This window comes from Phoenix dactylifera, chromosome 1, assembly GCF_051530095.1.
Source record: "Phoenix dactylifera cultivar Ajwa chromosome 1, Ajwa_hap1_PhDact_Kaust_v1.1, whole genome shotgun sequence".
NCBI lineage: Eukaryota > Viridiplantae > Streptophyta > Magnoliopsida > Arecales > Arecaceae > Phoenix > Phoenix dactylifera.
In genome coordinates this window covers 4,169,380-4,184,288 of record NC_143190.1, presented here as the reverse complement: position 1 = coordinate 4,184,288, position 14,909 = coordinate 4,169,380, and the positions used below count along the sequence as shown (strand labels likewise).

The window sequence follows — 14,909 nt, the reverse complement described above, 5'->3', positions numbered from 1 at the left end:
AACCTATCCCACTATTTCATCACTCAGTTCACTACATAATCATACAATGTAATTACCCAATGCTAGTCTAGGCCCAAACAAAGTCATGCCAACCTAAGAAAGAACTGATTGGGTTCCTACTTGCTTTGACTCAGATCTTGTACAACTCCCCCCCCCCCCCCCCCCCCCGCCCCCCTTTCTGACTGGAAATGAGAATTGCAGCCTTCATAGATTGAAATTCTGAGCCACTAAACAAGTCAAATTGGGGCACTAGACAAAATGGCCAAGCTTTTGAAACCTTTTATTTTTTTCATGCTGATAAAAGACCAAGCGTTTGAACTAATCATGATCCTTTTGCAACCGGTACAAATGGATAAGAGTTTGCTGAGGTTCACATAACCAATAAGATCTCATAGTCAGAAGTTTCTGCTAATGATCTAGACTGGCTAGTTATTAATCTTCGATGGTCGACCTTGATTGGGACTTCGGTTTAAAGACCCCATAATAGTTATGGTCATCTGGTATGTGGCTGCATACCGGTCGGCAAACCATACCGTTCCGTAAAGCTTGCAGAAAACCTAAGTAACAATATCATATCACTATCGATCGCAGGTTCACATCCTGAATACGATGTGTTCTACTAACAAATGCTGCAAAAGATAGTGCCGGGTCAAAACTGCGGCCTAGATTCATTTGATCTTGTTCTCACTTCTTATCCACAGTGCTGGGACCACAGGGCTTAGCACAATGCTCACTACTGCTTTTATTTGCAGTGCCCATCACAGCCAAAGATACTGCTGCATGGTGACAAGAATTCAGGTAATTAAAGTGTAGATGAAGGTCAAAGGGCATGGCATTTTAAATTCTGCAAGGATTGTGTTGAGCTGAATTCCAGCATCATTTTCATACTAAATTTTTACTCAACAACTATGTTGGTCATGAAGTAAACTAGTGATCCTTTAAAATTGTATGTGATTCCTAATCCTTTAGACCTCACATTCTGCTGCTGATCATATTCAATTTGCGGCAATTGATACAGATTATCAGGTTAAGGGAAGAAACTATTAACATAACCACGATGCACTGGAGAGCAGAAACCCCGAAATTGAATATTTCTATGATGGTAACAAGTATGTAACTAAGATTTATAGTTTCAGACCTGGCTACCATACAAGCAATAGACCAGCTCAGCACAAGTAGTGTCCTTTCATTTGTAAATTTATGCAATTTTTGGAATCTATTATTTCATGTCATGGTTGTTTCATTGGAGTGATACATAAGCAATGATGCACAGGACAAGATATTTCATATGGTTTTCTGGAATCATACCATGTTCTTATAACTGTCAAATTACAATTTATCAAGAGGTAATCCAACAGCTTGTCTGGATTTAGATGCTAGCGAGTGAAGCTGCGCAACCTCTTGATCTGTGAGCCTCCACCCAAGAGCAACAACAAACTCCTTAGCCTGTTCCTCATTTTTGGCTCCAGGGATGGGCACAACATTCTCCTGACATGTCAACCAGTTCAGAGCTACCTGTGAAAAGAAGAAGAAGAAGAAGAAGAAGAAATACCTGTCCTGCTAACAGACGCTTTTCATTTCTGATGAGAAGCAGACGACTGTATGAAGTTTTACTTTAGCCTGCAGGATGTGGGAAAACTATAAGTCTTGTTTCGGCCTTGCATAAATAAACTCTATCATCTTTTACATAGTGCTGCATTAAGGTTCCGATTCATGTTAAGTGATAGGGATTGGACTACTGCTTGACACCTGCATGAAAGTTAGTAATATTTGGTAACTTCATGCCCAAGTGTCGGAATATTTTTCCTTGGCAAGTTATTTCCTTTTTTTCTCAAAAAACAGTATATAGCTTCTTCATGAAACATGAATCATACTATAATCTCCTCACTACTCCCTTCAAAGATATAATCTCCTCCATTTTCGAGCCCTGCATACATTTCATGCACGGCCTACTTCAAGATAGGCGTCAAAGCCAATGAAATAAGTTCAACTGGTTTATAATATTGTAAAATAAGGTGTGCAATATAAGAAACTCCAAATATATGAATCATGCCTTGAGCAATAGGAGAATATGGAATTAAAGTGATCCCCAGCTCATCACAATCAGCCTTCACACCATTTTCCTCAGGATTCCTGTATATGAGACTGTAATTTACTTGGTTTGAAGCTCGTGGAATTCCCCTCTTTCTAAGTTGATTATAAGCATCTCGAAGATGCTTTTCTGGACTGTATAAAAAACCAGATTCATTATGTTATCATAGAAGCACACATTTTCTTGTAGAAAAAGTTACCGAAGACAAGCTAAAGTGAAGCAATTACCGCTGTAGTTTGAGACTCCAACAGCCTTTACGGGGCCCTGTTCAACAGCATCTCCAAGTCCATCAATGTATCCTGAATTGATTTCAAAGGAACAGAGTGACCTTATACATGAGTTTCTTAAAAATGGGGCATTAGTTAGATACAGAGGAGGACATCACTTCCACATGTACTCAAGGATGAATAAAGACCAATCTACCCTAATTTCCCCAAATCCCTGGCCTGAAAATCACCAGCACTCATTATGTCAGTTACTGTTAATAGGATCTGCAGGATCCTATTTACATATGGTTTCCATAGCAAATCTAATTACCTTTATTTCCACAATCTACTCATTTCCTTTGTTATTTCTATTAATTATGTATAGCTTAGTCTTCCTAATTTAGCTAGCAGAACTAATTGGCAGATTTATTATGTATAGTTATCTATAACTAGTTGCTATGTATTATAGCTAATTTCCTTGTAATGTACAGCTGTCTATAGCTAACTTCTCTGCACGGTTTTTCTATTTAATGAGATTCTCATAGAGATGAGAGATTATTCAGTCAATTTGACATGGTATCAGAGCCTATGTTCTGAATTTGGTCATTAACGCTTTCTTCTTTCGGTTTTCTCTAGTTTTAGTCCAAGGGGCTCTCGGTGTTCTAGATTTCTGAGTCTCGGTACAGCCTTATGTTTTCTAGATTCTGAATTCTTGGTAAAGTTCTCTAGTTTTCTGGTTTCTAGCTTTCTTGGAGTTCTTGGAGTTCTTTTTCTGGTGTTCTTTCTTTTGGTCATAATGTCTACATAAGCCTTTTGTGTTCGTTTCACTGGGAAGAACTACTTTGCTTGGGAGTTTCAGTTCAAGATGTTTATCAAAGGCAGGGAGCTTTGGGATCATATTGATGGCTCTTCTAAAGCACCAACTAATGCTAAGGAATTTGCTCAATGGGAGACCAAGGATGCCCGGATTATTTCTTGGATTTTGGGGTCCATTGAGCCGCATATGGTGAACAATCTGCGGTCCTTTAGCACCGCCAAGGAGATGTGGGATTATTTGAAGCGCATCTACAACCAAGACAACAATGCAAGGCGGTTTCAGTTGGAGTTGGAGATTGCAAATTATAGCCAAGGTAATCTTTCCATTCAGGAGTATTATTCTGGTTTTCTTAATCTGTGGAACGAGTATTCCGGAATCATTCATGCTAAGGTGCCAAAAGAAGCCTTGTCCGCTATTCAAGTTCATGCAACCAGCAAACATGATCAATTTTTGATGAAACTTAGGCCAGAATTTGAAGTTACTAGGGCTGCGCTATTAAACAGAGATCATGTTCCCTCTTTGGATGTGTGTCTTGGTGAATTGCTTCGTGAGGAGCAACAGACTCTTACCCAGGCTGTTATGGCACAAGAGAAGCTGTCCTCAGATGTTGTGAATGTTGCATATGCTGCTCAAGGGAAGGGAAAGGGCAAGGACAAGGTCCAGTGCTATTGCTACAAGGAATTCGGCCATATTGCTTGCAACTGCAACAAGAAATTCTGCACTTACTGTAAGCAGGCCGGGCACATCATTAAGGAGTGTCCTACGCGACCTCAGAATCGCCGAGCCAATGCTTTTCAAGCTGCGGTCAGTTCTTCTGCTTCTGTGGATCAGTCCGCAAGAATCACATCTGCTGCAGACACATCAGCAGGTCCTAACCAAGTTGTTCTTACTCCAAAGATGGTGCAAAAGATGATTATCTCAGCCTTTTCAGCATTGGGACTTCAAGGTAACGGTAAGACAATTTCTCATCCTTGGTTTGTTGATTCTGGAGCATCAAATCACATGACTGGCTGTTCTGATTTTCTGCACAATGTTCAGTCCTATAATGGTGTACACAACACATTCAAATTGCTAATGGAAGTAATCTTCCTATTACTGCTATTGGAGATCTTAGTTCACCTTTCCGCAATGTGTTTGTGTCACCTGGACTCTCTACTAGTTTGATTTCAGTTGGTCAATTGGTTGATAACAACTGTGATGTGCATTTTTCTCGAAATGGTTGTCAGGTTCAGGATCAGGTGTCGGGGAAAATGATCGCGAAGGGGCCTAAAGTTGGAAGATTGTTTCCTCTGCATTTTACTCTTCCAAGTCTATTGTCTTTGGCTTGTACTGCTGTAACAAATCAGAGAGTGAGGTTTGGCATAAATGCCTAGGCCATCCTAACTCTCTTGTTTTGTCTCATTTAGTGAAGCATGGTTTTTTGGGCAATAAAGATCAGTTCTCTTCTTACAGCATGTCTTTTGATTGTACTGCTTGTAAACTTGGAAAAAGCAAAACTCTATCTTTTCCTAACATGGTAGTCGAGCTGAAAAATGCTTCGATATTATTCATAGTGATGTTTGGGGCATTACTCCTATAACATCTCATGTTGGATATAAATATTTTGTGACGTTCATTGATGATTATAGTCGTTTCACTTAGGTGTATTTTCTCCACTCCAAATCCGAAGTATTTTCTATTTTTCAGACCTTTGTGGCTTATGTTGAGACTCAATTCTCAACATGTATTAAAGTATTAAGGTCTGACTCAGGCGGAGAATATATGTCTCATGACTTTCAGGCATTCTTGCATCAAAAAGGTATAATTTCTCAGCGATCTTGTCCTTATACACCTCAGCAAAATGGTGTTGCTGAACGTAAGAATCGCCATCTGTTGGATGTTGTTCGCACCTTGTTGCTTGAATCCTCTGTTCCTCCTAAATTTTGGGTTGAAGCTTTGTCTACTGCAGTTTATTTGATTAATCGACTGCCTTCTCAAATTTTGGACTTTGATTCCTCTTATTATCGTCTCTATGGCAAGCATCCTGGTTACAATCAGTTTCATACTTTTGGATGTGTTTGCTTTGTTCACTTACCTGCTAATGAACGTCACAAACATGCTGCCCAGTCGGTTCAGTGTGCCTTTATGGGTTATAGTATTGCTCAAAAGGGTTTTGTGTGTTATGATGCTCTACTAACCGACTTCGTGTCTCTAGAAATGTAGTTTTCTTTGACAATCAGTATTTCTTTCAGTCCAATGTTGCCTCATCTTCTGATCTTGCCATGCTTCCTAGCTTTGATGATATATATCATTCTATTGAGTGCTTCAAACCAAATATTGTGTACAAGAGACGTCGGCCACCTCAGCCCCTTCCCGATACTGATCCACCACATGAGCCTGCAGTCCCTGCGCCTCGGAGGTCCACCAGAGTCTCCCATCCACCAGATAGGTATGGATTCTCACATACATCACTCAATGTGACTCTGTCTACCATCCATCACGATTCCTACTTGTTATTCCCAGGCAATTAAGTAGGAATGTTGTGTGAAGGCCATGCAAGATGAGCTTCAAGCTCTACAAGAGAATCACACTTGGGATATTGTTCCATATCCTTCTGATGTTAAATCCATTGGCTGTAAATGGGTGTATTCAGTGAAGCTACGTCCTGATGGGACTGTGGAAAGATATAAGGCTCGGTTGGTTGCTCTTGGTAATAGACAGAAATATGGAGTAGATTATGATGAGACTTTTGCTCCGGTGGCTAAAATGACTATAATACAAACAGTTCTTGCCATTGCTGCTTCTAAAGGTTGGGCCCTACGACAAATGGATCTTAAGAATGCTTTTCTGCATGGTGATCTCAAAGAGGAGAATTTTATGACACCTCCGCTAGGTTTATTCACTACACCATCTTCTAATGTGTGCAAGCTGAAGCGCACTCTCTATGGCTTGAAGCAGGCACCTCGTGCTTGGTTTGATAAGTTTCGCTCCTCATTACTTGGTTTTTTCTTTGTTCAAAGTCAGTATGACTCTTCCTTGTTTCTCCGCAAGACTGAGAATGGAATTGTTCTCCTTCTGGTTTATGTTGATGATATAGTTATTACAGGGACAGATTCTGTGTTGATTCAGTAGCTTCAACAACACCTACAGGCTTCATTTCCAATGAAGGATCTTGGTTCTCTTCAATATTTTTTGGGCCTTGAGTTAAAGTATGGACCTGCGGGTACTTTCTTGCACCAACATAAGTATACACAAGATTTGATTGCTTTGGCTGGACTTCAAGATGCTTCTTCTGTTGACACACCTTTGGAGGTGAATGTAAAGTATCATCGTGAGGAGGACAAGCTTCTTTCTGATCCCTCACTGTACCGACAGTTGGTTGGAAGTCTGAACTATTTGACCATAACTCGGCCTGATATTTCCTTCGCTGTTCAGCAAGTTAGTCAGTTTATGTAGACTCCTCGACACCTTCATTTGGTTGCCATCTGCCGTATCATTCGCTATCTGAGAAGCACTCCAGATCGTGGCTTATTCTTTCCTACTGGTTCACCTATTCAGTTGAGGGCATACAGTGATGCTGATTGGGCTGGCTGTCCAGATACGCGTCGCTCAGTTACGAGCTGGTGTATGTTTCTTGGCAATGCACTCATTTCATGGAAGAGTAAGTCTTCAACGGAGTCTGAGTATCGAGCCATGTCCTCTGCATGTTCTGAGATTATTTGGCTTCGTGGATTGTTGGCTGAGCTTGGGTTCCCTCAACTTGAGCCCACTTCTCTTCATGCAGATAACACTAGTGCAATTCAGATTGCGGCTAATCCTGTCTTTCATGAGCGCACCAAGCATATTGAGGTGGATTGTCACTCTATTCGTGAGGCTTATGATCGACGTGTTATCACTCTTCCTCATATCACCACGGATTTTCAGATTGTTGATGTGTTTGCCAAGGCCATGACTCGTCAACGCCAAAAATTTCTAGTTGGCAAATTGATGCTTCTTGATCACCCAGCATCAATTTGAGGGGGGATGTTAATAGGATCTGCAGGATCCTATTTACATATGGTTTCCATAGCAAATCTAATTACCTTTATTTCCACAATCTACTCATTTCCTTTGTTATTTTTATTAACTATGTATAGCTTAGTCTTCTTAATTTAGCTAGCAGAACTAATTGGCAGATTTATTGTGTATAGCTATCTATAACTAGTTGCCATGTATTATAGCTAATTTCCTTGTAATGTACAGCTATCTATAGCTAACTTCTTTGCACGGTTTTGCTATTTAATGAGATTTGCACGGTTTTGCTATTTAATGAGATTCTCACAGAGATGAGAGATTATTCAGTCAATTTGACAGTTACCACTGTACTCGGATAATTTTCAAGGAATAGCAGCAGGAAGAGGCTTGACAAGCAGACCAATGAAGCTGGTAGAGGTCAACTGCAGAAAGCCCAAGACGAGAAAGTGAATATTTGAGAGAAGAAAGGACACTCCCCCGACCGAACCTCCAAGGCAGAGCTGCAAGTTTTGTTGCCGCAGCTACCTCAACTGATTCTTTTGTTGCCTTTCCTTGATGAAGCTGTTATTTAATGCCAATTTAGCAACAATCAAGCAGAAAGTGCCAATGATAGCATTGGAATTCCAAATATCTCAAAACACAGAAGTGGAAAACAACCTAAAAAGAAATGAAATCAAAGGAGAGAATTATCAGGTCAGGTGCCTTTCAAGTAAAGTTTGTAAATTCACTGCTCCCATGAACTACAGAAAGGAAAAATGCATAAGTTTTGATTCAAATATTTATTCATGTCATCAGGTAAGCTCTAGGAGAAAGAAGAATAGAAAATGCTTTCATACTGCTGCACCATAGACTTCAGCTATATCAAAGAAGGTTATGCCATCATCAATGCTTGCATCAAAAGCTGCCTTAGCTGCCTTCAGCTTCCGATCTGGCACGTCATTGCAATGTAAGATTTTTCTATAGAAAACATGAGTTGAAACCTAAAATTTTGATCATATTTATCAACTAGAAAATGATAAAAAACTAGAGACGCTATCAATGATATACATTTATAACATACTCCATGTAACAAAAGATATATATGATTAACATACTCCACAAAGGAAAAACATGAATGGGTATAATATAAATACATTTATAATTAGATAAAAAGCATCACACCATTGAAAGTTTGCAAGTGTAATGACAGGAAAAGAAATGATGATATAATTAGGTGCTATTATTGGCTAACCAGAAGGAACATGGAAAGATTGCACCATGCATGATAACAAATAGCACGACTACTAAACCAAAACCTCAAAATAAACCCAGTGAAAGGTACGATTAACACCCACAGAGAAGTTCAGAAAGAAAATGATATCTATGCCATAGACACAATTATATCATTTATAACCCATATGCTCATCCGAACAACAATAGCAAATCCCACAAGAAAAGAAGACTTAAAATTAAAAAGCAAGCCTTATGTTTAAATCTGTAATGACAACAGGGCATTTAGTAATGCTCTCAACAGTAACATATATGCCTCCTAAAATCCATGGAAAATTATTTCCACAAGAATAAAAGTAAGTAGGAACACTTAAAGCCCCCCAAAATTAACCTGACATAAGGAGAAGGCCCAATGCCACATGGACAAATGACATGACAATGACTAATTTTAGAAGTAAAGCATAATAAGGCAATTTTGAATCTCTAAATTGTAAAATCAATTATAATAAGGTACTTTCAGTCTTTGGTAGAGCAAACCAAAATCTAGCCATTCTTGTTAATGTCAAAATGTTACCAGATTCTTAAAGCCCCTATTGTCAAAATCCAGATTCTTGTTATTGTAATAAAATAAGGCATCTATGTTAGAGAGCACCAAGAAAGTTATCATTTCTTCTAGAATCAAATCTGCATCTATTTTCTTGATCTTTTTTCTCCTTTGAGTAGATTTTTGAGATGGGATCTAGGGAATAATATGGAAGGCAAGAGACTTAAACATACCATACGGATCAAGATCAAACATTTATTTGCAACTTTTACTATTTTTGCAGTGATTTCATGAATCAGAAAAATAATGAGAATATGTGATTTAGATGCCTCCTTTAGGAAAGGATCAGGGTCCTGAGATTTATAAATATTCCAGAAGGCTAGGTCACCTCATTAGGTTTGCTATATAAGTTGTTCTGATCTGCCTGTCATATCCTGTTTGATTGTTGAAGCCATAGCCCCAAGAAACACTTGTCAAGGCACTACTTAAGAGGAAGCAAATCTGAGAAACATTGAGATCAAATGGTTATGAGAACAACTAGCAAAACTTCAGCTGGAGAATGATCATGCTGTGGTATGAGACCATCAGCCAAGAGGAATGGACTGGAAGAAGGTGTGGCTCTTGATGATGGCACTGCATGCTTTTAGAACCCTTCCCACCACCATGCAGGCGAACAGCCATGATGTGTTGCTTCTGAGATCAAAAAGGTGGAATTTGAAGAATTCCATGGGCATCCATCTGAAGAACTTATCAAGTGGTTCATGACGGTGGATCGCTTTTTTGATGCGATGGATATCCCAGATCATAAGAAAGTAAAGATTGTGGCCCCAAGATCGTCGTTATGCTTGCATTTCGTGGGAGAATATGCAGCAATTAATAGTTAGCAACAGTGATGTAAGACAGTCAAGGGAAGAGACCTTATTAGGGTTTAAAGTAGGACTGAAATCTGTATGGTTGGAATTTCAGGTTAAGACCTGAATTTTCAATAAAACTAAACTAATTAACAGATTAATACTATTGAACCTAGGGTTTAGGATTCTAGGGTTTAAGTTGAATTTTAAGGGTTTATGCAATTGAACTTGAAAGCAAAAGTTGCTGGAATTTCATGGAAAAACTAATTTGAGATGTATGTGACGTGAACATATATCGGAAATAAAAGGATGTTTTTGATAAAGAACAATTAGAAAAAGTGTCGATTGAGTAGAAAACAAAAAAGTGAAAGAAGAGAAGAGAAAAAAGGCTACAAAGAACAGGAAGGATAATACTGGACTATCTCTGAGACCTAAGAATCTAGTATTTGAAGGTCTTCGACCTCCATTGCAAAATCACACCATAAGAGAAAAAACACTGAAGGAATCATCCCTTTCTTCATTAACAGTCATCCAACTTCACTACAAAATCCCAAAACTAGCCCTAAAAAGGCACAAGCAGTGTGAAAAGTGCCAGAGACAGTAGTGTCATAGTAATTAGCCTTATCAAGTTCATAAATAAACATTGAGATTTTAATCGCAGCCCTTGATTCCAAAATAAGCTGCTAGAACTAAAAATAACTAGAAATAAAAGACAAATACAAAGAATTGATAACTAAAATTAAATACAATAAAACCCCCAGGTTGTGACCTTATGATGCACCATGGTATGATCTTGGATCTCCATCAACCAACAAACCCATGATCACTGAATGGGATAAGATGGAAAAGAATTTCTAATGCCACTTCCTCTGGAGCATTCACATACTCTTTATCAAAGATACACGAATCTGAGGCAGGGAGATCAAAGCGTTACCAACAATGTCAAGGAATTCTTCAAACTCTCATGAAGACATATCCAAATAAAGAAGAAAGAACCTGGGTAGCCCACTACCTCAATAGGTTGCATCTTGCCATCTAGAATGAGATTGTAGATCATAAGATGTGGCATGTTGACAATGCTGATCAAAAGGTGTCATGCAGAAAGGAAACTAAGGAGGGTCCAAGCCCTTCATAGTCCTTCAACAAACTTGCAAAGTAAGCAAGGGAAGTCTTGTTCCAGCACCATGGGACATGAACCAACAAACGACACCAAATACCACAGCTTCACTAACAAACAACTGGTGAAAAAGCATGTATCAACCAGGGAAAACCTCCTAAGCACTTCGAAGAGAATGCCTACAGCAGCAATCTGCTAATGGAATCCACCTTGTCAATGGCAAAATGACTATGATAAAGCCAACAAGAAGTTAGATGATTGTTGCGATATGTATGAAATGCAGTGCACATGACAATGAGCCAAAAGAGTGTTGCACTGAGATAGAGGCAGATGATGGTCTAAGCCTTGTGAGTCACCAAATTTTGCTCCCCAAAAAAGTAGCTAACGAGAACGCACCAATATCCTCCACGCAAGATGCACAATAGGAGGAAGGATATGTGATGTTAACATCAACAACGATTCATGCAAGAACATTGTCTCGAGGGAGGTTGTTGACAAGCTTTGCCTAAAGATTGACAAACATCCCCAACCTCACAAACTTACATGGTTTGATAAGAAAATGAAGTACTATTTCTGAGCATTCTCCATTTCTTTTGTCGTGGGCAGGGATTATTCCGAGGGCATTGGTGTGATGCTGCACCTATGGATGTGTGTCATATCCTTCTCGATCATCCATGACAATATGATTCAAAGGTTTTACATGATGGAAGAAAGAACAACTACACATTTTATAAAGGTGGAGTAAAGATTATTCTCCAACTGATGAGAAAGAAAGGACCTCCAAGGAAGAAGAAAGATCTACTATTACTCATTATTAAGAACCTTTTGAAAGAGAGCAAGAATAGGGTTTTCAGCTTGAGGACAAGTTTTCTCAAACCCAAGGAGAACAAACACTTATTGTCAAAGGCCATGTATAAAGCCCAGAAGAGTAACTAAACTCGAGAAGAAGGCCTAAAAAGCCTAGTGTCGCATGGACAAAATACTGTGAAAATGATTGATTGCGAAAATCAATCATAATTAGGCATTTGCTAAAGCTCACCAAAATCTGCCACTTTTTCTATGAACAAAATCCTATCAGATTCCCTACATTCTCCTTCAGCTATAAGTTGAAGGAAATAAGATATCTTCGTAAGAAAGGATCAACAAAGGTTTTTCATATTTTGAGTAGATTTTTTGGAGATGAGATGTAGGACATAATATGGAAGGCAAGGGACTCGAAAATACCACATGGTCCAAGATCAAATATGTATTTAAATGCCTTTTTTAGGAAAGGATGAGAGTCTTGAGCTCTATAAATACCAATGTAATGGTCCCCTTCGGCAATCAAGTTGAATGAAATTGAATGAAACTTATTTTCTGCTCATAATCCTCTTGTATCAGTTGAATGTTTTACTGTTGCTTCTTCCTATCTTGCCTACTTAGATTGTTGGGGAGATTTCAAAGTCTTACTCGTCAAGAAGGCTATCTCATGACCTAATTAAGTTTTTTGTTTTGAGGAATAATGGAGGGACGTAGGTCACTTCCCCCAAATTTATTGATTGAAAGGATATTTACAGGACGGAGACATGTACAGGATAAAAATAGTTACAAAAGAAATCTAAAGGCTGTGCATCAAGCAGCTAGAATGGATCGCTGAGAGCTAGAGGGTACACGGTTGGACAACAAACTCCAGAGGCTTTGGTGACTACCAGCTGACATGGCTGAGCATAGCTCTCCCAATGTTTGAAGCATCATATTGAAGAACCGTATTACAAGAAGCTCTCCTTCTAGTGAAAATACAAGTATTCCATTCTTGCCAAATGTGCCAGGTAAGAGCCATAATAAGCTGTGGTTAGTTGTATCATCAAATTATCCCATTTAAACCTCCACAATACACATTTACGCACTTCACCAATTCTTTTGGAAGAAAAAAAAAGATGAATATTTCCCATCAATGCATTTGATCAGAAGATGAACCGAAGTAGGAGTAACAAGAACAAAGCTATAAAAGAAAACCGAACTGATGAGTACAAAATTACTGAAACCAAAATCTAAGGAAGCTAACGCCCTGCTGAAGCCTTTGGAGAAGCTAAGTGGACCGAATTTGACCAGATTGTATGTTTCCATCGAGCAATATATTCGATTGAAGAGAGAATCCAACTTGGCACCTCCATATTATTGTCCTAAAACTAGATAATATGTAAAACAAATTCAGAAAGGTAAGGTATCAATATGTAAGAAGGGAACTTGGTAGTTTCGCAGATTGGGTAGCTCATGCTGGTAGAACGAAACAATAGTATGAAACCTGGGATTGTTGGTAAGAGCTTCCTACTGATCTAAGACCCCCTCCTGGTAGTCAATTATATGCCTTTTTCTAGTTGGTGAATTAAACTGTCTCATATTACCAGAGAACAAAAGGAAAAAAAAAAGAAAAAGAGAAAGAAAAGATGGTATGGAAAAATCCAATCAAACAATTACTGATTCAAAAAATAAGGGGGAAAGACAATACTAATAACAACTAAAACAACAAATTCAGATATCCAACAAAGCTCTCCCCTCGAGTTAACAAAGGCATCAGAAGACGCAATCAATGAAAACTAGACAAAAAAATTCTTCCTTTCATGCAGATTATGATATGAAACTCTAAGATAATAATGTTACAACATCTCATAGAGATCAAAGGTAGAGGCATTTACCATCCCATCCAGAGTCGTTCCAGTAGCTGGTGTCTCCCCACGACCAAGCACCCAAGCCCAGCCTGTTGACCTTCACATCCGACCTTCCCAGCTTCACCCTGTCCTCTTCCTTCAACGTTGTAAGAGTCTCAGAGGCAACGGCTCTCGTGGTAAGAGCTCTCCTCCCACGGAAGAGGCAAAACCCCGCACTGCTGAGTTGCAGAGCCATGGAAAGCCCCAGCTACTCCGAATCTAGAGGGAAAATACGAAGATTAGGATCACAAAAACGAGGAATTTGCTCTATAACCCTGATGAAGACGTCGAAATATTCCAACTCTGATCAAATTTTAGCCCCAAAATGCGATTTTTAATACGAAAATATGTTTATTCTACGAATTAAACAGTCCGTGCATTTGAGTTCTTGGGGATTAGAGACAAGGGAATCTGGGTTTGTGGTGAAACGGGTAATGAATTGCTTTTTGGGGGGTTGGACGGGATTTTCTTGGTTGCTTTTTGTGGGATTCTGGTTTTGGGGTTTTTGTGTATGTGTCCTTATAATACATCTTTTGAAATATTTTACCTTTTAAGGATTGATATTTGCAGATGACCCTTGTAATCATCTATTATTGCAACGGTATCCCTCCCATTAGGTTTTGCCCCTAACTATTTTAAGTGCAAAAAAACTTTATTACTTTTTCGTATTAATACTCCTGAAAAACATGTAAAGATAAGGCTCTGTAAGGAAAATGCTAAATATTTTTCCAAAGGTATCATTTTATGTTGAAAGGATATCTTTGCAAAAACGGGATAACTCTAAGATATATACACCAATTGTAATTTTTCAAGATATATATTAAAGGGATATCTTTGCAAAAATAGAATAAATTCAAAGATATTTACATGAATAGTAATTTTTAAAAATAAATATGTAATAAACATTAACTATATGCATTAACTATTAATGTTCTCATGCTAGCCTCCTGAAAGTTTATTCATTATCCTCCATTCTTTTCCAAAGAGCCAACAATAAATTTTGCACAGTTTTAGTCCCAGGAGGTGTGGCTGGAGAAATTATGTCCTACGACATGTGCCCTACGTTCGTAGCGCACCACGGAGTAGCAATAGCGCATGATAAATGGAGCCTACAGAAATAAGATGAGGTGATTGGTATGGTGCACTGCCATATGGCACATGTGGTATAGGATATAATTTTTCAACATTATACTTCTTCAACATGGGTGACATAATTTTGTTTTCTTTTAGGAGTTTTTATTAGGTCACGCCTGCATTCTAATAGGTGAAAATAAAAGATGCCCCAGTAAACATTTTTTTAATATAAAAAAACTGCCTACGCATACGCATCCAATGAGAGTAATCTTCCAACCCTTCCTCTTCATTTTAAAATGCAGAGAGAGAGAGAGAGAGA

At 38.6% G+C, this 14,909-nt stretch overlaps 1 pseudogene across 1 annotated transcript; it reads right to left on the bottom strand.

Moving 5' to 3' along the window:
- Positions 1 to 1,184: 1,184 nt before the first annotated feature.
- LOC120109743 (putative oxidoreductase At1g06690, chloroplastic) lies at positions 1,185 to 14,892 on the bottom strand (annotated as a pseudogene). The gene is made up of 6 exons (XR_015976115.1): positions 13,505 to 14,892; positions 7,945 to 8,036; positions 7,811 to 7,848; positions 7,452 to 7,669; positions 2,320 to 2,391; positions 1,185 to 2,226 (listed from the first exon to the last, which is right to left on the bottom strand). The product of XR_015976115.1 is annotated as a putative oxidoreductase At1g06690, chloroplastic (transcript).
- Between the last annotated feature and the right edge of the window lie 17 nt (positions 14,893 to 14,909).